The sequence below is a fragment of the Durio zibethinus genome, chromosome 7 (assembly GCF_047325235.1).
Source record: "Durio zibethinus cultivar Kanyao isolate XHJ-2024 chromosome 7, ASM4732523v1, whole genome shotgun sequence".
Taxonomy (NCBI): Eukaryota; Viridiplantae; Streptophyta; class Magnoliopsida; order Malvales; family Malvaceae; genus Durio; species Durio zibethinus.
The window spans coordinates 19,112,948-19,136,350 of record NC_143168.1 but is presented as its reverse complement, the minus strand read 5'-3'; the positions used below and the strand labels follow the sequence as shown (position 1 = coordinate 19,136,350).

Here is a 23,403-nt window from a genome sequence, read left to right as displayed (position 1 = left end):
TTCAAAAAAATCCGTATTTGAAACTATCTAAATGAATCTTAATCCAAAAAATTTAAATTAAATATAATTCAATTCAAACCCATGGAATAAGCTCGTTTGCAACAAAAAAAAAAAAGAAAAGAAAGAAATTGAGCAATAATCCAACTAATATCAACCTGTAATTAGTTGTATCAAATCAAAAAATTAACCTCAACCTACCAAAAATACTAGATGCATCACTTTATTAAACGATTTCAAAATTATAAAAGGTAAAAACTCATTTTCTTTGTGCAATATATTTTTGTTAATTTGGTATTTAAAAAAATAAAATTATAAATTTTGTACTTTAACTTTCATTCTATCTTTTATTTTGGTATCGATATTATTAATCAATTTTTTGTTATAATATAAAAATATAATAAAATATTGACACATATCAAAATGTTCAATCAATATTATATTATCAATTGTCATATTAATATTAAAAAAGTATTGAAAAATTCAAGGACTTTCTTAAAAAAAAATTTTAAAGTCCAAAATATGTTTTAAAAATTATAAAATATATAAAATATTTTTAAAAATTTTAAAAATCTCAAAAATTTAATAAAAAAAATTCTATAAAAACCAAAAAATGACAATTTTAATAAAAAATTTTCTTAAAATTCAAAAAAATTGACAAAAACTTAAAAAATGAAAAAAAAAATCTAAATTTTGAAAAAATCTGAAAGTTTTTCAAAAATAATAAAATTTCAAAAATTCAAAAAAATCTCAAAATTTTGAAAATCTGAAACTTCTAAAAAATTTAATTTTTTTTTTGAAAAATAAAAAATCTTAGTAATTTAATAAAAATCCTATAAAATTCAAAATAAAATTTGAAATTTTCAATAAATATATAAAAATGAAAATTTTAATAAAAATAATTAAAACTAAAGATATTATTATTTTAATTAAATTTTTTATTTTTTATGTTTTTGTTGAATTTCTTAGAAATTTTTTGAATTTTCTTTGATTTTGTATTAAATTGTTAAGTTTTTTATCTTTTAATTTTTCATAACTTTTGCAGTTTGTTTCAAAATTTTTAGGCTTTTTAATTCTTCATAAATATTTTAATTTTTTTATTCTCTATATTGTTTCATATTTTTTGAAAAATTTTTTAGAAAATTTTAAAAAATTTCATATATTTTTTAAAAACTTTAGAATTTTTAAGTTTTTGTGAATTTTTTCAAAATTTTTTTGTTTTTTTAATTTTTCAAAAATTTTTGAATTTCATTGAATTCTTTATTAAAATTTTGAGTTTTTTCTTTTAAATTTTATTCATTCATAATTTTTAAGTTTTTATACTTTTTAAAATATTTTAGTTTATTTAATTTTATATAATTGCTTTAAATAATTCATTTTTTAAAAAATTTTTTAGAAAAAATTTTAAATGTTAACATTATAATTGATGATGTAGGATTTATTAAATTTTTTTTTATAAATAATTATATTTTATTAGATATTTATGTCATTTTTTTTCGTTGATTGTTGAGTTAATGACGTTAGTTCAAAGTAACAAAATAAATAACGAAATAAAAATTAAAGTATCAAATTAAAAATTTATTTTTTAAAATTATCAAAATTGATATAAAATATATAATAAAAGGGCTAAATGTATATTTATCCTTAAAAAAAAAAAGAAAACCAATCCAAAACAGGATTTAAAGCAGTGAACAACCACAGAAAAAGACAAAGCACGCCCTATAAACTCAAAGTCAATTTTCTCTTTTGTCACACCATCTCCACTTATCCAAACAATGGAAACTTGGTTCCTCATCCTCCTCACGATTTCCATCTCTCTTCTTCTCAAAGCCTTTCTCAACCTCTTCTCCCCTTCCAAAACGCTTCCCCATAATCTCCCTCCAGGCCCTTCCACTTTCCCTATCATTGGCAACATCTTATGGCTCCGCAAATCTTTCTTCGAAATCGAACCAATCCTCCGCAGCCTCCATACAAAGCTTGGTCCCATGGTCACTCTACACATTGGTCCTCGTCCCAACATCTTCGTCTCCGATCGTTCCCTTGCTCACCAGGCTTTAGTCCAAAGCGGTTCACTATTTTCAGACCGCCCCGAAGCTCTTGCTACTAATAAGATCATGACTAGTAACCAACACAACATCAACTCTGCCCCCTATGGCCCAACCTGGCGGCTTTTGCGGCGGAATCTGACTTCAGAAATCCTCCATCCTTCACGTATAAAGTCCTATTCTCATGCACGTAAATGGGTTTTGGAAATTCTTCTTGATAATTTAGAGTCAAAGGCTAAAACTGGAGAATCGGTTCAGGTTTTGGCTCATTTTCAATATGCTATTTTTTGTTTGCTAGTTTTGATGTGTTTTGGTGATAAGCTTTCTCAAGAGAAAATCAAAGAAATTGAAGCTGTTATGCGAAGGGTGCTGTTAAGTTTTGGAAGATTCAATGTACTTAACATTTGGCCTAGAGTGACCAAGGTTTTGCTTCGTAAGCAATGGAGGCAGCTTTTCCAACTACGTAAGAATCAAGAAGATGTGCTGATTCCTTTGATAAGAGCAAGAAAGAAAGCTAAAGAGGAGAAACTAAGCAAGGACAGTGATGATTATGTTTTGGCATATGTTGATACTTTGTTGGATTTGGAGTTACCAGAGGAGAAAAGGAAACTTGATGAAGGAGAAATTGTTAGTTTGGCCTCTGAGTTTCTTAATGGTGGCACTGATACCACCTCCACCGCTTTGCAATGGATTATGGCCAATTTGGTGAAATACCCATATATTCAGGATAAATTAGTGCTTGAAATTAAAGGGGTTGTGGGAGATGAAGAGGAAAAAGTCAGAGAAGATGATTTGCCAAAGATGCCTTATTTGAAAGCAGTGATTTTGGAAGGGCTAAGAAGGCACCCACCAGGGCACTTTGTGGTGCCTCATCGTGTGACAGAAGACACAGTCCTGGGAGAATTTTTGGTCCCCAAGAATGGAACTATCAATTTCATGGTGGCAGAAATGGGATGGGATCCAAAGGTGTGGGAGGATCCAATGGCATTTAAGCCTGAGAGGTTCTTGGGAAGTGATGATAGTAGTGGTGAAGCGTTTGACATAACAGGGAGTAGGGAGATTAAGATGATGCCTTTTGGAGTTGGGAGAAGAATTTGTCCTGGACTTGGCTTAGCCCTTCTTCATCTGGAGTATTTTGTGGCAAATTTGATTTGGAAATTTGAATGGAAGGCTATGGATGGAGATGAGATCAGCTTGGAGGAGAAGCTAGAGTTCACGGTTGTGATGAAGAATCCATTGAGGGCCTACATTTCGCCAAGGAAGAGACAAGGTGTTGATTTTCTACTTAGAAATTAAATTATATAGGTGGAGGTCAGATGTCAATTTAGCTATTAAGTATGTGCTTAATATGTATGCATGTTTCTTTCTATACATGAATCTAGAAAACTTTATATAGTAAGTAGTTTTCGACATGACTGCATCAATTGATCTGATAAGGAATACCAGTTAATGAATGGGGCAGCCTAGACCGTTACTTCTCCCAGAATAATTGGCAACGAACTTTATTGGTTTCACACCATTTAAGCTTTTCACAAACATATGGACATGGTATTCTGCTTTTGGCAAGGTGTCCTGGAATTTTTATGGCATCCCCTGGATTACTGTCACGCAAATTTCATTGGAAAAGCTGATATTTTAATGAGTTTTCTTTGAAGTTTTCTTCATAGTTAAAGTTAATTAATAAGACACCATCGAATGGATCACTTAAATAGCGAAAAGAGTATATTCTCTTTTTGTTGCATAAGATTTGAATATATTAAGAAAGTAATTTTTTTTATAAATTTATTACATTTCACGTAAATAAACTTGCTACTTGCTTGAATCAGTCTAAGAAGGGATTAATGGATAAAACCGAAAAACCTATCACTGCTTCAAAAAATTATTTACCAAGACAAGTAATAGTTATTATCATCCAGTTGGCTTGGTCAGTTACTTATTTTTTGCTTTATTGAATAAATAGTGGGTTAAGAACATTTGATCTTAATCCGAATACAATATGCAAATAAAAGAAATAACATGAAATGAATCAAAGTTACTAACAGCTTTCCTAAATGTCAAAAAAAAACATGCATAGAAAGTTCAATCTTGGAAAGCACGACAAAAAATCAACCGTAGAGTTTTAGTTATTTTATTGGAAGTCAAACACATTCAAATCCTTCCATAAAACCCTCCGCATGACTTCTTGGTGTGAAGCTGCTGTTTTGTCCCTAGTAAATTTGTAATCCACGGTTCCCACATGCGAAGCTGCACCTTATAAACTTTGTTGTATTGCTGTTTTAATTGATATGCAATAAATAAATAAATAAAAACAAAGCTGAATCACTACTTCCTATGTATGCATTTTCTGGTCAGGATGAGTAGTTCATATCACAATTGTAAACACAATATAAAAATATAGAAGGTCAATTATTGTAATGGCTTTATATTTTAATAAAATTTAAAAGTTAATCTCTCCATTATAATTTATAAAAATATAATTTTTATATTATTTTAATTTGATATTTTTATTTTAATAATTAATTTTATCAAATTTTTATCGTTAAAATATTGAAATAATAGTTGATTTAATGATGTAAGTATTGACTTTATTGATGTGATATTAACTTTGTTAATGTGATGATAACTTTGCTAGTATGACGATATGAATAAATGAAATCGATTGTCAAATTGTATAAATGATCCTTGTATTCATAAAAAATTTAAATTTTAGTTTCTTTAATACAATTTATAAGAATCTTGTCCTTATATAAATTGAATTTAACAATATTAATCTAAATATTAATATGATCAATTATTCTATTAACTTTGCTAACTTTATCATTAATTTTTAAAAAATCATCTAAAAATTAAAAATATCTTAAAAATTTTTAAAGAATCTAAAAAATTATAAATTTCAAAATTTTAAAAAATATATGATTTTTCAGTTTTTCCCAAAATTTTAAAACATTAAATTTAATTTTGTTCAAATATTTTAATTTTTTTTAAAAAGTCATATTTCTTGAATTTTTTAACAACTTTTTTATTCTAAAAATATTAATTTTATTTTTTCCCAATATTTTAATTTCTTATAAAAATAATATTTCTTGAATTTTTATGAAAAATCTGATTTCATTTTTTAAAAAAATATATTTTTTAAATTTTTATAATTTTTAAAATATTTACCAATATTTTATTTTTTTAAAAAATAATAATTTTGAATTATTTTAATAAAATCAGATTTTTTAAAAAATTAATATTGAAATTTAATATTTTTAAAAATGAAGAAAAATTCTAAATAATTAATAAATTTGAATTTTTTAAATTAAAACCTTATTCTTCTTAAAAAATTTAAAATATTAAAAAAATTTTAATTCAATGTTTTTAAAACATTCAAAAAGCCTAAAAATCATATTTTTTTTTAGTTTTTATTTTTCTAATTTTTCAAAAATTTTTGAATTTTTTATGACTTTTTAATTGTGAGATGGTTGTATAAAAAGACAAAAGTTACGTAAGTAAAATTAACGAATAGTAATTGACCGGATTAATAATTGAATCAATATTATTAAATTAAACCTGTACATGGATGATATTTTTATAAATTATATCAAAGAGATTAAAATTTAAATTTCATGTAAATATAAAAATTATTTACATAATTTACCAACTGATTTTATTCATCTATATTATTATATCAACAAAATCAATGTTATAAATCAATATCATATCAATAAAGTCGATATAACGTCAACAATTATATTGCCTATGTCATTAATCAAATGCCATATTAGTATTTTTAATGGTAAAAATTTGACGAGATTAATAATGGGATTAAAATTATCAATCGAAATACTATGAAAATTATATTTTCATAAATTATAATATAAGATTTAAATTTCAAATTTCGTTAGAATACAGGAACCACTATCATAATTTGACTTTAAAAAAACATAAAAACAATATAATTCAAAATTTTAATAAAATTCATATAAAGGTTTGGTAAAAATTAAAAGATATATTTTATGTTTGATATGTTAACATAAATTATAATATTATAATATTTTCTATTTTATAGTTGTTTAATATGAAATAAATAGGCACTATTATATTAATTACCAATCCAATTTTTTGTTAAGAAGTGACAGCGTTTATCGTGGCCTTCCATTTTTTAAGGTTTTTGGAATATACATGCCATCTAAATTCAAGTTTGCTTGTCTTTGGTTGTAGCAGCTTTGGAACCTAATTTCATTGGCAGAAATTAAGAGCAAAAAAGATGACAAATGTTTTTAGAATTATCCTGTTGTTACAAGGCCTGGAAAGCATTTTGCAGTTCAGACAATAAAACTGCATAATCTGTTACTTTGCGCCTTAGTTATGGTATTTAAATTCTGTTCTTTTATAATCCAGACGTAATCTAGCTGTTTTGTTTGTCTATGTAAGTGAAATGCAGACACTAATTGGTGCAAATTTTATTTTGTTTTTTGTGATTGGGCAAAATTTTCATGTGTAGTCTTGGCGTTGTCGGTTGATATTTCGAAGGACACCGCTTCCCTGGCAATGCCCATTTGGTTTGGAAGCTTTCGCTTGATTTTGCATTGAATTTTGGTCAAGATGAAGGGGAAAATCTTGTGCAAAAAATTGGATGGATTGGAGAAGTAGAACAAAATCTTTTATATCTTGATTAGTACGAGAGGGTAATACCAATGAGAGCTTATCTCAGTGGCATCGGAGCACGCCATGGACTTCAGAATTTTGAATGGATTAAAATATTAAAAAAGTGTTTTAATAATTTTATATTTTAAATAAATTTTATTTTTTATTGTGTTTAAATAAAATTTTATTTTTGAATTTGTATTCAAATAAATTTTTATTTTCAATAAAAATTTAATTTGTATTTAAATAAATTTTTATTACAAACAAAAAATTAATTTATAATAAAAATTTATTTAAGTACAAATTAAAATTTTTTTAATTTGTTTTGATATAAATTAAAATTTAAAAATTTATTTTAATACAAATTAAAAATAAAAAATTTATTTGAGTATAATAAAAATATAAAATTTATCCAAATAAAATTATTATTATTATTTTATTTTGACCTTTTTGAATTCCAACATTATTCGTAGCCCAAAATAATGGGAGCCAGTAACTCGACCAAAGTGCTAATGGCCTCTTCTTCAATCACTTGGTCAAAAAGTTGTTAATATATGTTATTTACTTACGTTGGAGGCCCATGCTCATAGCAAACGCAGATACAACGGCCCATTAAAGATAGTTTGGATTTGTTTCGTTTGTTTCAGCCCAAAGGGCAAAGCAGAGAATTGACTAAGTGTCTGTTTGAAGACTAGCCTCATTCTCTGAATCTCTATCCAATTCATCTTTCAAGTTTCAAGTAAAGCCCTCAATTCTCTCACAGTTTTTTCTTCAATTATTCAGTTTCTTCTACAACAATTCCTTATCCATTCCCATTTTCACCAATTTCCAGGGTCATCCATTAAACCCAGAGTTGAAAATGGTGGCTATGTCAACGGTCACAGATTGTGGGAGTAGTAGATGGAGTGTGGTATCTTTAAAGTAAACTCTGCCGCCACTCACTTCCACAGCTTCTTCCATTAAGTTACCATGTCGTCTTCGTCCTCCTACCAAATGCCCTCAGCTTGTTCGTTCTTTCACTGCTCTCTCTACTGTTAACCCTCTCCATTCCCTCGGCTTCTCTGGTAATGCTATTACTTCTCTCCTGCCTGTTTCTTTTTCATACCCTTTTCTTATAATCACTTCAATTTTCTTTCTGAATATTAGAGATAACAAATTGTAGCCCCCACCTTTTATTTTTGTGTGGTGAATGAAATACATTTTTTTTGTACTTTTATAAAGAACAATTATGCCAGAATTAATGTTACATTTTTGTTCATTTGGCATCAATTACTGGGCTTAAGTTTTTATACTTGTGTAATGTTATCATTCAAGTTGTTGTCAGCTGACTCTCTATCATGATAAGTTAGAAACCAAGTGCCAAGAATATGCTGAACTGTTTTATTACTGTCTTAATCCTTTAAAAGCTAAATGGTTTGAGAGGAAGACTGGTTTATTTATTTATTTTTATTTCATTTCTGGATGCAGAACAAAGACAAGCTGAACAAGGACTGGTTTTTTTTGTTATTTCTAGTATGTAAGGTGTTTTCTGGGTTGTGCTTGTGATGCCCAAACACAGAAGCTGAGTTGTGTTTGTATAAGGGTTGGTTTAAACAAAAAAAGAAAAAAAAAAACCAAAATTTTAATTAATTGATAAGTTTAAGCAAAGTATGGATCGTCTAAATATTGACCTTTAAGTAACTCAAATCCCATCAATTTAGCATTCAACCAAGAAATCAAGGCATACCTCCTTGAAAGTGTATCTGCCACAATGTTGAGATTTTCCTTCTTGTACTTTATGACATAGGGAACCTATTTGGTAAGTCTTCTATTCAGCTTATTCTAATTCAAGTGCTTCAAGGATTCATGATCAATATTAATCACAAACTCCTTTAGCAATAAGTAGTGCTGCTATGTCTCCAAAGCACGAATTAAAGCATAAAACTCCTTATCATAGATAGAAAAATTTAAGCTAGCCCCACTAAGCTTCTCACTAAAGTAAGCAATTGGGCTCTTTTCTTACATTAATATAGCTCCAATTCCCACCCCCAAGGCATCGCATTCAATCTCAAAGGTCTTGGAAAACTCAAAAAGGGTTAATATCGGAGCAAACCATAGTTTCTCCTTGATAAGCTCAAAGTTCCCTTGTGCTTCTTCGCCCCATTAGAGTACAACTCCCTTCTTTATTAACTCAGTCAATGGAGCTAAGATGGTGCTGAAATTCTTCACAAATCTCCTGTAGAATGAAGTGAAACCATGAAAACTTCTTACTTCCAAAACATTGGTTAGAAGTGGCCATTCTTAGATTGCTTTCACCTTTTCTTTATTAACTTCAATCCCATGCTGGAACATCACCTAACCAAGAAAGATAACTAAGTCTTGACAAAAGTGGCACTTTTTCAAGTTTCTAAACATTCTCTCTTGTCATAAGACTTCAAATACTTCTTTAAGATACTGCACATGCTCTTCTAAGTTTCTGCTATACATCAAAATGTCATTAAAATGCATCACAACAAACTTACCAATGAATTTACGCAAGACATATTTCATTAGTGTCATGAATGTGCTTGGTGCTTTTGATAAACCGAATGGCATCACCATCCACTTATACAATCCATGCTTGATCTTGAAAGCTCTCTTCCATTCATCTCCCTCCTTCGTGTGAATTTGATGATACCTGCTCTTCAAATCCACCTTGGAAAACAACCTTGACCCATGTAGCTCGTCAAGTATGTCATCTAGCCTTGGAAGTGGATAACAGTACTTGATAGTGATCTTGTTGATTGCACGGCTATCAACATACATCTGTATAGTCCTATCCTTCTTAGGAACCAACAAAGCAGGTACGAAATAAGGACTTATGGGCTCCCACAATGCCCCTATCTAACATCTCATTCACTTACCTTTGTAGTTCTTTGGCTTCCTTGGGATTGCATCTATAAGCAAGTCTATTTGGCAAAGCAGCCCTTGGAATAAAATCAATTTGATACTCAATCCCCTTAATTGGTGGTTATCCCATTGGCAACTCATCTAGAAAGACCTCTGCAAACTCCCCTAATAACTTCTTAACTTGTGGTGGTAGTGGATGATCCTCCCTTTGAGTCACTTCTTTGACAAGCAACATTAACACCAAATCAGAATTTGACAAGGCCCTCTGCACTTCTTTCTTTTTTACAAGCAAGCTTTCTTTCTTTCCCTTTTCCATCAATAATTGGTCTTTTTGCACTTGTTGTGAGCTGAGTGGTGTTAACTAAGGGTGTAAATGATACATTAGTATTCGTAAGTTACTCAAGTTTGATTCGAATAAAATTTAAATTCGGTTTGATTATTATCGAGTCGAGCTCGAACTCGACTCATGTCGAACGAAATTTGAGTATTCTTATACTTAGTTCGAGTAGCTCGCGAGTCTAATCGAACTTTTATATTTAAATATATTTTTATTATTTTAATTAATAAAATATCTCAAATTCGTACTCGAGCACAAATAATCAAACTTTTATCGAGTATATAAATCGAATTTATTTTTATATATTAATCGAGCAAGCTCAAGTAGCTCGATTTTGATCACAAATCGAGCTCGAGTTAAGAAAATGAAACTCGATCGAGTTCGAATCGAATATTAAGCCGCGAGTTAGAAGTCGAACTCAAACTTCTCATTGTATCGACTCGACTCGATTACACCCTTAATGCTAACACAATTTATTTCCCATCCTTTGTGCAAGAATAGGTATTTTTGAAAACATCATGTATAGTACACCTATCAAACTACCATGGTCGTCCTAGCAAAAGATGTCCCACGCTCATTGGTACAACATCACATGGCACTTCATCTTTGTAGGTCTTCTCAATCAAAAACAGCATCATCACTTGCTTGATAACTTTGATCTCCCCTGACTCATTCAACCAATGCAGTTTGTATGGATAAGAATGCTTGATTATGGCTAAATTTAGGTTCTCCACCAAAGTAGTGGATGCCATATTTGTACAACTCACCCCATCAATAATCACACCACAAAATTTTTTATTGACAGTGGACCTAGTGTGAATGATGTTTTTCCACTGCTCATCACTAACCTTAGCTTGTAAATTCAAGGCTCACCTAATGACAAGTATTCACCTTCATTTGGATGTTCTATGGCATCCTCTTCTAACCCATCTTTTTCTTCTTCTTCAAAATTTGCCTCATCCTCACTTTCAATAGTATTTGTGCTTTTCAAACAATCATAACCCTCTTGTTTGGACATTTAACTACTATATGCCCCAAACTGAGATACTCGAAAAACTTGGTATATCAAGCTCTCCTTGGAGGTGTAGGCTCAACCACCTTGTCTTTCCTTTTCATTACTTCAACCGGTGGCTTGCTCGAACTTTCTTTCTTTTGCTTCTTTAGAGTCTCCTTAGAAATAGCCCATGGAAGTATAGACGTAGATCCATTCCCCTTGCTCCCAATCGACTTTGAAACACTAGATCTGCCTTGTCTCCTTTTAAGCTGCCATTCAACTTTTACGACAAGCTTAATCACATTTTCCAAAAATACATAAGGCTACAACTCCACAGTATGCATAATCTCCCTATTCAGCTCTCCTAAGAATCTTGCGATGGTCTGCTCTTGAGGCTCATGCAACTAGCACCTCATCAACATCATCTCAAATTCCTTGACATAATCTTCCGCGCACATAACCCTTTGTCAAAGACTTTGAAGCTTGATGTAGAGTGCTTGGGGGTAATATTTTGGAGCAAACCATTTCTGCACTAATCTCTTCATCTCACGTCAACTTTGAACTTTATCCTCTCCATCAGGCCTCTTTTACGTCTTGATGTTCTCCTACTATAGATTAGCATAATTTGTAAACTCAAGGGTAGCTTCAGAATAATCATGGCACTCGAACACTTTTTCTACCCTTTGCATCGACTTCAAGTACTCCTTAGCTAAACTAGTACCCTTAAAAGTTGTGATTGTTTTCCTGAGGTTGCTTCCTCCTTTGGCCGTGGTATTCATCCATGCCGCAATCTATACCGACTCATCATCATCTTTGTCGTGATCATGGGTAGCCTCTTTTTGTACTTGAGGCCCTCGTTGTCTTGCGGGTTGTTTCACTTCCAATCTTTCACGAGCTTGAGTCAAACGGGCAAATTGTTCCATCATTTCTTCTTGCCTTCGCTGGATTTATAGTACTTGTCTTGCCTTCTCTGGAATCCTAGTACTTGTGCTTGCTCCAAGACATCCCCTTCGATACTCCTCTTTTGGCCATATCTCCAATCAACATCAAATCTATAAAGATTCGACTCACAAACCACAAAAACTTATGCTCTGATACTAATATGATGCGCCTCAAACTCAGAAGCTGAGTTGTGGCTAGTATAAGGATTGGTCTAAACAAGAAAAGAAAAAATAAAAAAGATAAATCGAAGCTTAATTAACTGTTAATTTGGCACACCACAATCAATCAAACAATGGGTTGATTGGACACACTCTTAGAAGAGAAAAAAGGAATAGTGATAAAAATCTGGGTAATTTGCCACAAAACAAGGGTGATTTTTTTTTATAAGAATTGAAGAAGAATGCAATGCAATTCTAGTTATTATTCTCAATAATGATTTGTGGCTATTACATTACTAAGACATTTATAACTCTAGAATCTAAGATATATTCTTGATTAATGAAAGAAAAATCTAGGAAAGAAAAAAATCTAAGATACTTAATAAATAAGATCTTTTACCAGATCTGGTGAAAGATAAAAATCTCTAAAACTAAAATAGGAAAGATAACGTGCTAAATCTAAAATAGAAAAGATTACAAGTAATTAACCTAATAATCTTCCAAGATTAGTCACAAATCTTCATATTTTCATTCTTCCAGCCGCAAATCTTCAAATCATCTATCTCCTACATGCAACAGCCCATATGTGAGCCTTATTACGTGTAAAAGCCATAAGTGAGGCCCATGATACGCATGACCCAATATGTGAAGCCCAAATTCAAGCAATAAACCCAAATATAATGAAACAGCCCATATGTGCTCAAACACCTTCACAAGTAATGAAGGTGACCATCCTAGGCTCGCCGCCATACAATAATTGTATATGAGTTGAAATCTGTCCAAGTAAAAGATTAAGAGCCGAATGCTTTTTAGCTCTAGAACGAGTTATAAGACCAATAATTGGTGTAATTGAGTGTTGGTTCATGTCTTCATCATTATGAGCTAAATCAGCCTCCACTATATCACCATAATGGATCCCATAAGCTTGGTATTTTGCATTTATATCAAGGATTTGGTTTTTGCTTGTAATTACTTTTATTGATTTAGTTTCCGGTAGTTTTAGGAGTAGGAATTATGGAGCTTTCTCTTAATTAATTTACTATGAATTACTGAAATTTGGATTATTGAGACTTTTAAGTGTTATCTTTTGATAATTGAAAATTTGGTATTAGGAATTAATTACTGAGAATTGAGATTGGAGAATTTCTATTGAAAATTTTACATTATTTCTTGAGTGTTTTATTTGAGATCAGTTGTCTTAATCATTTCTATACTCTAGTAACTCTGCTTTTTTTTTTTTTTTTGTATAATTTTTTCTTTCAAAGTTATGCAAAACAGATACTTTTATAATCTTTAACTCTAATTATTATATTACTAATCTCACTAACCGGCAGACCTCACCAGCTTTGAGCACAATTTCACCATAATTGATAATGGTGGTCGATTCTATGCCAAGGCATGGCAGACGAGTTCCTAAACTCAACAGGCCTCCTGACTAGCTTCGTGCACTCCTTCAAGGGCTCACGATGCAGCTCCTAGAAGAAGGTCGGATCAAAACCACCGGGGCTGGGGCAAGCACTATGAGGAAGTATGTTGACAAAATGATCACCTTAGCAAAGGGTGGTTCTCTTCACAAAAGTAGGCAGGCTCTTGGCATCATTTATGAGAAACAAATTGTGCATGCTCTATTTGCTGAGGTGCAAGATAGGTACGGTGATAGAAATGGTGGATATACACGAATTATTAGAACACTGCCTAGGCGAGGGGACAACGCACCAATGGCCTACGTTGAACTTGTATAGGTACTTTCCATTGTTAAGGCATATTGCATGATTGTATGCACAGTTGCCTGTTTGATATAAATTAGTGCAGCTGAACAAGCTTTCTCTTATTTGTTCAAGTGTTTACCTTCGATTATGTTTGTACTTTGATGCTAGATGATGTTCTAGCTAAATTTCATACCGGTTTAATATTTATTGAATGAATCCTATTCCAAGTAGAGGCACATAGGTAAATTGTAATGAATGGAGTGCCTTGTCCTTTCTAATTGCTACAACTATACTATAATTTACCTTCCTCCATATCTTTAATGGTATCCTTATCATATTTCACATGTCAGGTTGAAAAGGACCAAATAATCCAAATTCACTTAAACTTATTTCTGCCCTCATATGCACTACTGCATTATCTATTTTCAAATGTTCATTTTTTTATCACTCATCCATCCCACCATACCCAAGTGCTTCTAGCTTTAGCAACTTTTTTGGCTTTTTCACATTCTGCAATGCACTTTATGCCTCTTTTTGAAGTTGAATTCATCCTTTAATCTCATCAATAATGTTTAGAACTATTGCCATTAGGTTCTGAACCTGCATGGTTTATCACTCAATAAGATGAAGAAGCTAGGAGGTACGATGTGTTCATTACTAAGAAACGGGCAATTTGATGGATAAAAGTTTGGGGACATGTTGCTTTTGTGCATTATAGGTGCTTGTGTGCTATCTGAAGAGGAATTGCACCCTTTCCCACGCCAATCTTGTCGCAGTTATGGAGTTTATTGTCTACAAATAAATTTCGTTGGGAAAAGAATAATGTAAAGGTGGATAGCGAATTGGCAGCGTTTGGTTCTGAGCAGCAGCATTCAGAGTTTGTCAGTTAAGCACAGGTTTACAGCTGGATTGGTTTTTAGCTGATTTCTACGTACGTTTTTGCTAGTTGGATTTGTTACTTTAGGCATGTATGTATATTGGTCTGCCTGGAATTTCCTTGAGAGGGGTAATTGTGAATCGTAATTGGAGGCGGACTGGATCATCTAGGTCTGTGTTACGACATGACATGACATACATTACGTAGCAACTGCCGGAATATCGTTTTTTTTTTTTTTTTTTTAATTTTAGTTGAGAAGAGGTTATTCCATAAGGTCTTAAATGAAAATTTACGTTGGATTTAGAGATTGTTTATAAAAAAAATTCATAAAAAATTATTGAAAGTAAGAAACAAATTTAAATTTTATAAATAAAATATTTTATTTTTACTAACAAAAAATTTTCAATCTTTACCTATTCAATAAATTAGTATTAAAAAAAATCATGTGTAAAATAAAATCGTTAATTTTTTTCAAACCACGTATGCACTGGAAAAGAGTATTTTTTATTAAACATTTCATCATATTTTATTGATTGATAATCTGAAGGTGAAGTTCATTAATTTGGAGACACCATCAATATATGTCACTAGTCAATATAATTTTACTACAAATTTTTGCACCCATGATGTCTTATAATTCTTTTAAATCATAAGAAATACATGACAACGAGATTAATTATTAGAGGATTTAAACTTAAATTTTAATGGAATTAACCAAATCGTTTTAATTCAATTAGTTGATTGGCTACAGAATAAATATCACTCCCTTTTCTAAATTCATGATACCAAATTTACATACCAAACCATTTATTATCATTCTTATAGTTTTTACATAAAAACCATATAAGATAGCAATATTACATAAGTGGACCGAGATGCCCAAAAGAAAGACTACTACACAAACCAAGAGTAGCAAAATAGCAATACAGAAAATTAGCATTTAAGATGAAAAGCTATGCATTATGTATTAGGATAACCATCTCTCCATTAACTGGAATTTTGTTGGCCCAGACTTCTTAATTTTAAGCTCCTGAATTACCTGGATAGGAAAGAAAATAACAGAATTAAAAGTCACATTGAAATTGAATCAAGGATTGTAGTAAAAAAAAAAAAAAAAAGTAAGTCAACTATGCATTTTGAGCAATTTACAAGCGGATTTATAAGCATACCTTTGAATTAAATGTGTTAAAACTAAAAATAATCTTTCGAATTGATTTCTTTATTTACAATTAAATCGATATTTTGGATATGTATATAGACTCAGTTATAGAATTTTTAAATTCCGTCACCAAAAACAAACTCTTGTTTCCAAGTTAGATTCACATATTATGAAGAAATAGTTTTGATCAATCTCACTTGAATATTCTTTCTTTCCATTTGATTAAAAAAGAAAATACTTGTGTGTGTGTGAACGCACTTTTTTGTGAGTATAAATCCTACAAAAAAATTTATAAGGTGATATTATAGGGTACATATTAAGCAGGACTTGGCTTACACTTCTAAATTTAGCATAGAATTAATATTTCAACCCCTTTTTATAAAGATTCTCAATTATTGAATCAAACTAAATAATGATGGAAATTAAGTACGAAAACAAATGTAACACGAAACTTACGATTGGACCGAGAGAGAAGAAAAACATTAATAACGGTAGATTTTATGCCTCCATCCATGATCTTCTTGCCTGATTAAGTCCACGGCTCTGATTGTTGGTTGATACTGAATTTCTGATGATCCACATATTTTGTCTATAAGCCCACGCGAAACGTCCTCCAAAAAAACTTGTTTTAGATCAGGTAGACTTTCCCAACCATGCGGCAATGTCATCATCTCTTGGCATCTAACGATTTCTAGCTCTTGAAGACAAGGCATCACTCCTTCGTTCATCGCAATTTCTTTCAATCGGGGACATTGAATAATACGTAACCGCTTAAGCTTTTGGAAACCTTCAAGGAAGTTTAATCTCTCTCCTTCATAAGCATTTACTAGTAAAAGTTCTGCCAGAGTAGGCAATGCTTGGATGTGAGGAAGAAAATCATCCCTCAGTCCAGACCAATGTAAGTACAAAGATGTAAGGCTATGGAGCGAATGAAACCAGTGCGGCACCTTCTTTAATTTCCCAGCTAGACAAAGTTTCTCAAGGCAAGGAGGGGCTGATTCAAGCGCGTCCATCTTTAATTGCTCATCCTCGGTACATGACTTCACCATTAAGTAGTGAAGACGTCTCATTTTTGAGATGGCGAAGCACAAAATTTTCTCATCAGCTTCCTTCACATTTGCAATGGTAAACCTTCTCAGTTGGGTCATGCTGCTCAGTTGTTTGATAAAGCTTACCCTTGCTTCTACAAAGCTCAAAACTTGTAAGCTCTTTAACCTGCAAATGTTGGATGGTACACTTGCGCCCAAGGCATAGTGGAATTCCAAACCGGTGACGTTGTAACGATAAACAATTAGATGCCGAAGATTTTTCAACTTCACAATTCCTTCCGGGAGCTCTTTAATTTGGGTCCTCTTTAAAAGTAGAGACTGTAAGTTGTAAAGTTCTCCGATGGATATCGGAAGCTCCTTCACTTGAGTGTTTGTCAAGTTAAGATATCTCAAATTGAATAACTTCACCAATTCACCTGGGAGTTCATTGACTGGAGCACCTTCTAAATCCAACACTCGTAACAATTTAAAACCAAAGGGTAACCTATTGAAGGAAGATTTAGAGACCACATCAATAGCAAAAACAAAAAATGAACGAAGCCTGGATAGACCAGCCTTGCCTGATGCTTTCATCTCTTTCTCCCTTGCTTCAATTGACAAACGACGGGTGCCATCGCCTTCTACTTCTTCTTTCCCATCAGATTTGGCAACGAACTTTTCCTCTGTCGATATTGACAGTGCAAGCTCTCGCAAAATGTCGTGCATCTTACATGTTTTGGGCCTCCCTGATCCATTCCTTGTTACAACTTGAAGCAAGCCTCGGCAAATCAACTCCATTAGGTATCTGTCTGCAGTCACTTCTGGGGCTGTATCTTTCAGCGGTTCAACAAAGCCTTCAGCCATCCAGAGTCTAATGAGCCTTTTTCGCTTAATCACATAATCTTCAGGGAATATGCAACAATACAAGAAACAATGCTTAAGTCTATAAGACAAATCATGGTAGCCAAGCAATGAGATATACTTGAGCCTTTCAAGTTTATCGTTTTCGCTTAGCTCCCAATTTAAGTTTTCATAAATTCTATTCCATTCCGCTATAGAATTCTTGGAAGCCATCAAACCGCCCAAAGCCACAATGGCTAATGGCAAGCCTTCACATTTTGCAACCAGGTTTCCTGCCGAAGATTCAAGATATCGTGGGCATTGACCAAGCCTACTGGGGAAAGCTTTCCTGCAAAAAAGGGTCCAAGCCTCATCAACTGTTAAGGGTTTAAGTGAAAGGCGGTGGTTTGAAACCCCAAATTCAAACGAAGCTATGTCCTCCATTCGTGTAGTAAGCAAGATTCGGCTTCCGTTCTTATTAGTAGGAAGTGCTATCCTGAAATCCTCCCAGAAATTGGTGCTCCAAACATCATCCAACACAATCAGATATCTCTTTTGCTCCAAGAACTCCACCAGTTCCTTCACCAATTCTCGATAGCTCTTGGTGTTCAGGTCTTCGGTCTGTTGATCCTTCTTCACCTCTTTGATCAAGGATTTGAATAGCTCTACGACCGCATATTGTTGTGATACAGTGATCCAGGCACAACACTCAAAATGTTGCTCGACAATATGTTTGTTGAAGGTGTTGGCAACGAGAGTTGTTTTCCCTAAGCCACCCATCCCGACAACTGAAATGACACTCCTTTGAGTCTCTTGATTCATCAACCATCCCAACAACTGACATTGTGCCTTGTCGATTCCAACAAGCTCATCATCTTTAAGAAAAAGAGAAGATTCACTCAGATTTTTCACCCAGTTAGTATCATAATTGGAAGCCACTGTTTCTCCTCCTATTTTCTTGTTGTATTTTCCTGATTCTAACTGAGAAACTTGGAATCGTTTGCTTCTCTCTGTGGTGCTCTTAATCCTCTTGTTGATATCTTGTAACTTGACAGCTACTCGATGCCTGACCAGCAGATTCTTGGGAAAATGAATAAGCTTTAACAAAATTCTTGAGGATTTACCCCTCCATTGCTTTTGCTTGTTGAAGTGGTACATGAATTCATCGACGACATCTTCAATTTCGTAGGCAATGTCTCGGACGCTAGCCACCCACTCATTCTCTGCTTTATTGTAGGGTGCTATTCCTAATTTTCTGTCAGCATCTTCAAGGAAAGATTTCATGGTGTTGAGCTCAAGCTTGATTTCTTGGATGTCAGCTCCAACCGCCGTCAACAGTAACGCTTCATTTTCTAAGATGGAGACTATCTTGCCCATTACCAGATCGAGCGAGCTAGATAAATCCATTGTTATATCATGCAAGGAAAAGCTCCAAAGAGATCCTGAATAATATGGGAATTAATCAGTTCTTTCTTCATTCTTCATATTACTTGATACTATCTCACAGCCAAATGCGTCCATTATTTCTTTGAGAAAATGAAGGGAAGAGAACAACCATATCATACGTTTCCATCGGACGATGAAAAAAAAAAAAGGTTAAGTCACTTTCAAATATTAATTACTCTTAATTTAACGATGGATTCAAAATTTTTTATTTTGAAAATATTTATTTATAATATATAAGTAATTTTTTTATGAATTTATTAATTTTATGAATGAAAAAAAAAATGTTCAAGAAAAACTTTTAGAGGAACCTAAAGAAAATTAGTATTTTTTAATTTTCTATTTTCTAATCTTGGAGGCTGTTCGTAAATAGTAGTTTCGCTCCTAACTTATTTTGAAAATGGTCTCTCATCATTTATTATTAAGTTTTGTTTGCCTTTTTATAGGAGAAAAAATTGCTATTAAAAACAATTTTTATTTAAATTTAAAACTCTCTAATTTTTCTTTTTTTCTCTTTTCTTTTCTTTTATCCTCTCCTAAAGGAAAAAAATAAATATACTCATTCAAAATAAAACACAAACCTCTATTTTTTTCACTCCTAAAGAAAAAAATCCCAAAAAAAGATATAAAAATATTTTTCCTTTTTTTTCTCTTTCCTTTCACATTTTTAAGTATTTGTTATTTCTTTCCTTCTCTATCCTAGTTTTTTACTTCTCATCACCTTAAAAAGTTATAAAAGATTATATTTTTAAGATAAAAAAATGTAATAGATTAAGTAATAGATTAAAAAATCACTTTTCTTTTAAAAATGTTAGATTCCCTAAACTCAACACCTCCTAAAAGTTAAATATTTAAATTACCTTCGCATCATAAAATATCAAATTATTGAAACTTATGGAGATTTGTTATGACGTCAGCATCATTAATGAGTATCATTACTCATCAATTATGATTGTACAATAATTGAGTCAATGTGCATAATTGAGCCAATGTGTAAGTACAATAATTGATAATTTTATAATTGATAATTTTAGAATGAAATGTTATTTAGATATTTTTAAAATTTTACTTATGGTTAAAAGATAATGGATATTTTATAATGTAAATTCAAATTTATCATATCATACATAATTTGTCATATAAATTAGATATAAAAAAATATTATATTAAATATATTTTAGAGGCATTTTATAAACTATTATTTAAATATGTCAATTAAATTTGGTTGCATTTTAAATTTTTATTTTTTATTATCTTTTCTTGTTTTTATATTAACAACATAAATTACTTTATTTTTTTTAGCAATGACATGATATTTTAAATCATTTAATGATTAATATATCATTCAAGATTATCAAATGACATGCATATTTGTAAATTCATGTGTGATAGAATGAGATATGTAAATTGCTCATAAATTGCGTGATATTATGAAATAAATTTTAAGGATATGGGGTCTAGTTCCATTCTTTTTGTTTTGACCATTCAAAGGTTATTAACATTTTAACTTAATTTTAAAAAAAGAGCCGTAACTAATAAATAATTCTCTGATGGTAACTTCATTATTCTCTTATTATATGTTGATGATATGTTGATTGTAGGACAAGATGCTGACATAATTTATAGGTTGTAAGAATAGTTGTCTAAGTCTTTTGACATGAAATATTTAGGTATAATAAAACAGATTCTCAGTATGGATATTATTCGAGATAAAAAAGCTAAAAAGCTATGATTATCATAAAAAATATATGTTGAACGGGTATTGAGTAGATTCAACATACAACATGCTAAATTAGTTAGCAGTCCACTTGTTAACCATTTTCATTTGAGTAAAAACTATTGTTCGGTGACTAAGAGAGCAACTAGCTATGTTTAGTTTTTTTTATTCTTTTATAGTTAATTTTTTATTTATTTTATGATTTTCATACGACTTGACATTGCTAGTGTAGTTAATGTAGTGAGCAAATTTCTTTCTAATATAAGAAAAGTTCACTGGAAAATAATGAAATAGATTTTCAGATATTTGAGAGGTATCTCAAAAATATGCTTGAGTTATAGAGTTTCATAACTAGTTTTAAAAAGGTTCATTGATGTTGACATGACAAATGATCTTAATGATAGAAAATCTACTTTATGATATTTGTTCACTTTTGTATGAAGAGTTGTGTCTTGGTAGTCTAACTTATAAAAGTATGTGATCTTGTTAACTATAGAGGCTAAGCATATTATAGCAACCAAAGTAGGTAAAAAAAATGCTTTGGATAAAATATTTTCTTTTTGAATTGTGGTTGAATTAGAAAGAGTATGTAATCTTTTGTAATAGCTAAAAAACTTTAAATTTGAGTAAGAATGTCATGTAGCATACTAAAACAAAGCACATTGATAGATATCACTAGCTACATTCGGTGATTAAGGAAAAACAAATGTAATTAAAGAAAATCTATACTGATGAAAATATAATAGATATGTTGACTAAGACACTTTTAAAAGAAAAGCTTGAACTTTGTAGCAACTTAGTCGAAATGGGTATCTTGACCAATGTAAGTTTCAAATAAGATTACTATGATTTCTTCTTAATGGGGCTAGAGAAGGAGATTATTAAAGATATGGGGTCTAACCCCATTCTTTTGGTTTTGACCATTCAAAGCCCATGAGCCTTTTAACTTAATGTGAAAAAAAAGCCCTAACTAAAAAATAAAGGTGGGGGCAATTTTTGGTGTGAAAAGTAAGTGGTGTGGCACCACAACCAAGAGAAAAAGGAAAACAAAAAAAGATAAAGAGAAAAGGAAGAAATGAGAGTTAGTTGAATTGAAGTCGATCTGTGATTTGATTGAGTTAAATTTTATTAACAGATTTATGATTTAATATCTTACATTTTAAATGATAGAGATCGTGTTTGAACCTTTTTAAGAATAAATTCATAGTATATTTATTGAGTCACTTTTTTGTTAGATTTTTTTAATTATCTTTTTAGTTATTAATTAACTCTAATTTTAGTTAAAGGAGAACTTTATATATCTATTATTTGATAATAAAATTTTTTTTAATTATTCGTGATTTTTTTTCTTTATATTAAAAAATTTTTCACGTAAATCTTGATATATTTTATTTTTTTTTATGTTATTGCTTATTAATTATTGTCGATTTATAATCATATAACGAGGTTATTATTACCACATCAATTACGATGGTACAAAAATTGGGCTTTTTTTTCCAAAAATAGTAATTTTTTTAAGAGTACAATAATTGAGTCCAAAGATCTAGCTTTTTTTTTTTTTCAAAGGGTTAATATTAATGAATGAACTTTAAATTAAATTAAAATATTTAATTCGATATTTAAATTATAAATTTACTAATTAAAATTGATATACAAAAAATTATTTATTTAATAATATTTTTATTTAAAATTAATTATATTACATATAAATATCACATTAATTAACATATATATATAATTTAAATATTTTATTAAAAACTTTTAAGTTTTTATAATAAAATATATAAAATAAATAAATAAACAAAAATTAAAAAAAAAACAACATATTTAATGAACAATGCTGTAAAAAACTAGAAGGTTGACAAAGAAATATTGTTTACCTTTGCTAGAGAAGATTTCAGCTAGATTTAGGAGTTGGGCTGTCAAACATACGTCGTGTGCGGTAAGACTACAACTTATTCAATCAGTGCTGTTCAATATTCAAAATTATTGGTGCAGGCACTTTGTACTTCCCAAGCATGTCCTAAGGAAGATCACTCAGATGTGTTCAAATTTTTTCTGGAAGGGGTGGGAGGGATCAGCGAAGGGAGCCAGAGTAAGCTGGAAAAGAATTTGCTATCCTAAGGAAGAATGAGGATTGGAAATCAAAGACATATTATCATCGAACCAGGCTTGTATATTGAAGAATCTTTGGTCCATTCTTACTAAAGCAAGATCAATATGGATAGCATGGCTAGAAGAATACGTACTGAAAGGGAGAAGTATTTGGCAAATAGCAGCCCAACAAAACAGCAGATGGTGTTGGATGAAACTGCTCCAACTGAGGTCGACAGTTCAACAATTCATTAAGATGGATAATGGCGTAGAAGTATGGCCATTTCTAACGGACTGCTACTCAACCAAAGTGATATGGAATGAACTCGAGCCAAAAAGGGAAAAGGTTAGATGGCAGAGCACTCACTTATCTCCTAAATGGTTATTCAGAATAAGCTCCCAAAGGACAGGTTGAGGGGCTGGGGAATGGAGATAAAGGACAGATGTTGCTTGTGTCAACAAGAGGATGAATTTAGGGATCATATGTTTCTTGATTGTGCTTACACCAAGAAAGTTTGGCAGAAAATTACGTAGAAGTATAGAATTAATAAAAGAATTGAAAGTCG

The 23,403-nt window shown here is 31.1% G+C and overlaps 3 pseudogenes across 3 annotated transcripts; 2 read left to right on the top strand and 1 right to left on the bottom strand.

Moving 5' to 3' along the window:
- The first annotated feature begins 1,700 nt into the window (after positions 1-1,700).
- Positions 1,701-3,441, top strand: LOC149518080 (cytochrome P450 89A2 pseudogene; annotated as a pseudogene). Its single transcript, XR_016343574.1, has one exon. The product of XR_016343574.1 is annotated as a cytochrome P450 89A2 pseudogene (transcript).
- A 3,799-nt stretch (positions 3,442-7,240) lies between these two features.
- Positions 7,241-13,895, top strand: LOC149518079 (large ribosomal subunit protein bL17c-like; annotated as a pseudogene). The gene is made up of 2 exons (XR_016343576.1): positions 7,241-7,735; positions 13,305-13,895. The product of XR_016343576.1 is annotated as a large ribosomal subunit protein bL17c-like (transcript).
- A 1,451-nt stretch (positions 13,896-15,346) lies between these two features.
- LOC149518078 (disease resistance protein RPM1 pseudogene) lies at positions 15,347-23,357 on the bottom strand (annotated as a pseudogene). Its single transcript, XR_016343573.1, has 3 exons — positions 22,624-23,357; positions 16,172-19,025; positions 15,347-15,595 (listed from the first exon to the last, which is right to left on the bottom strand). The product of XR_016343573.1 is annotated as a disease resistance protein RPM1 pseudogene (transcript).
- Between the last annotated feature and the right edge of the window lie 46 nt (positions 23,358-23,403).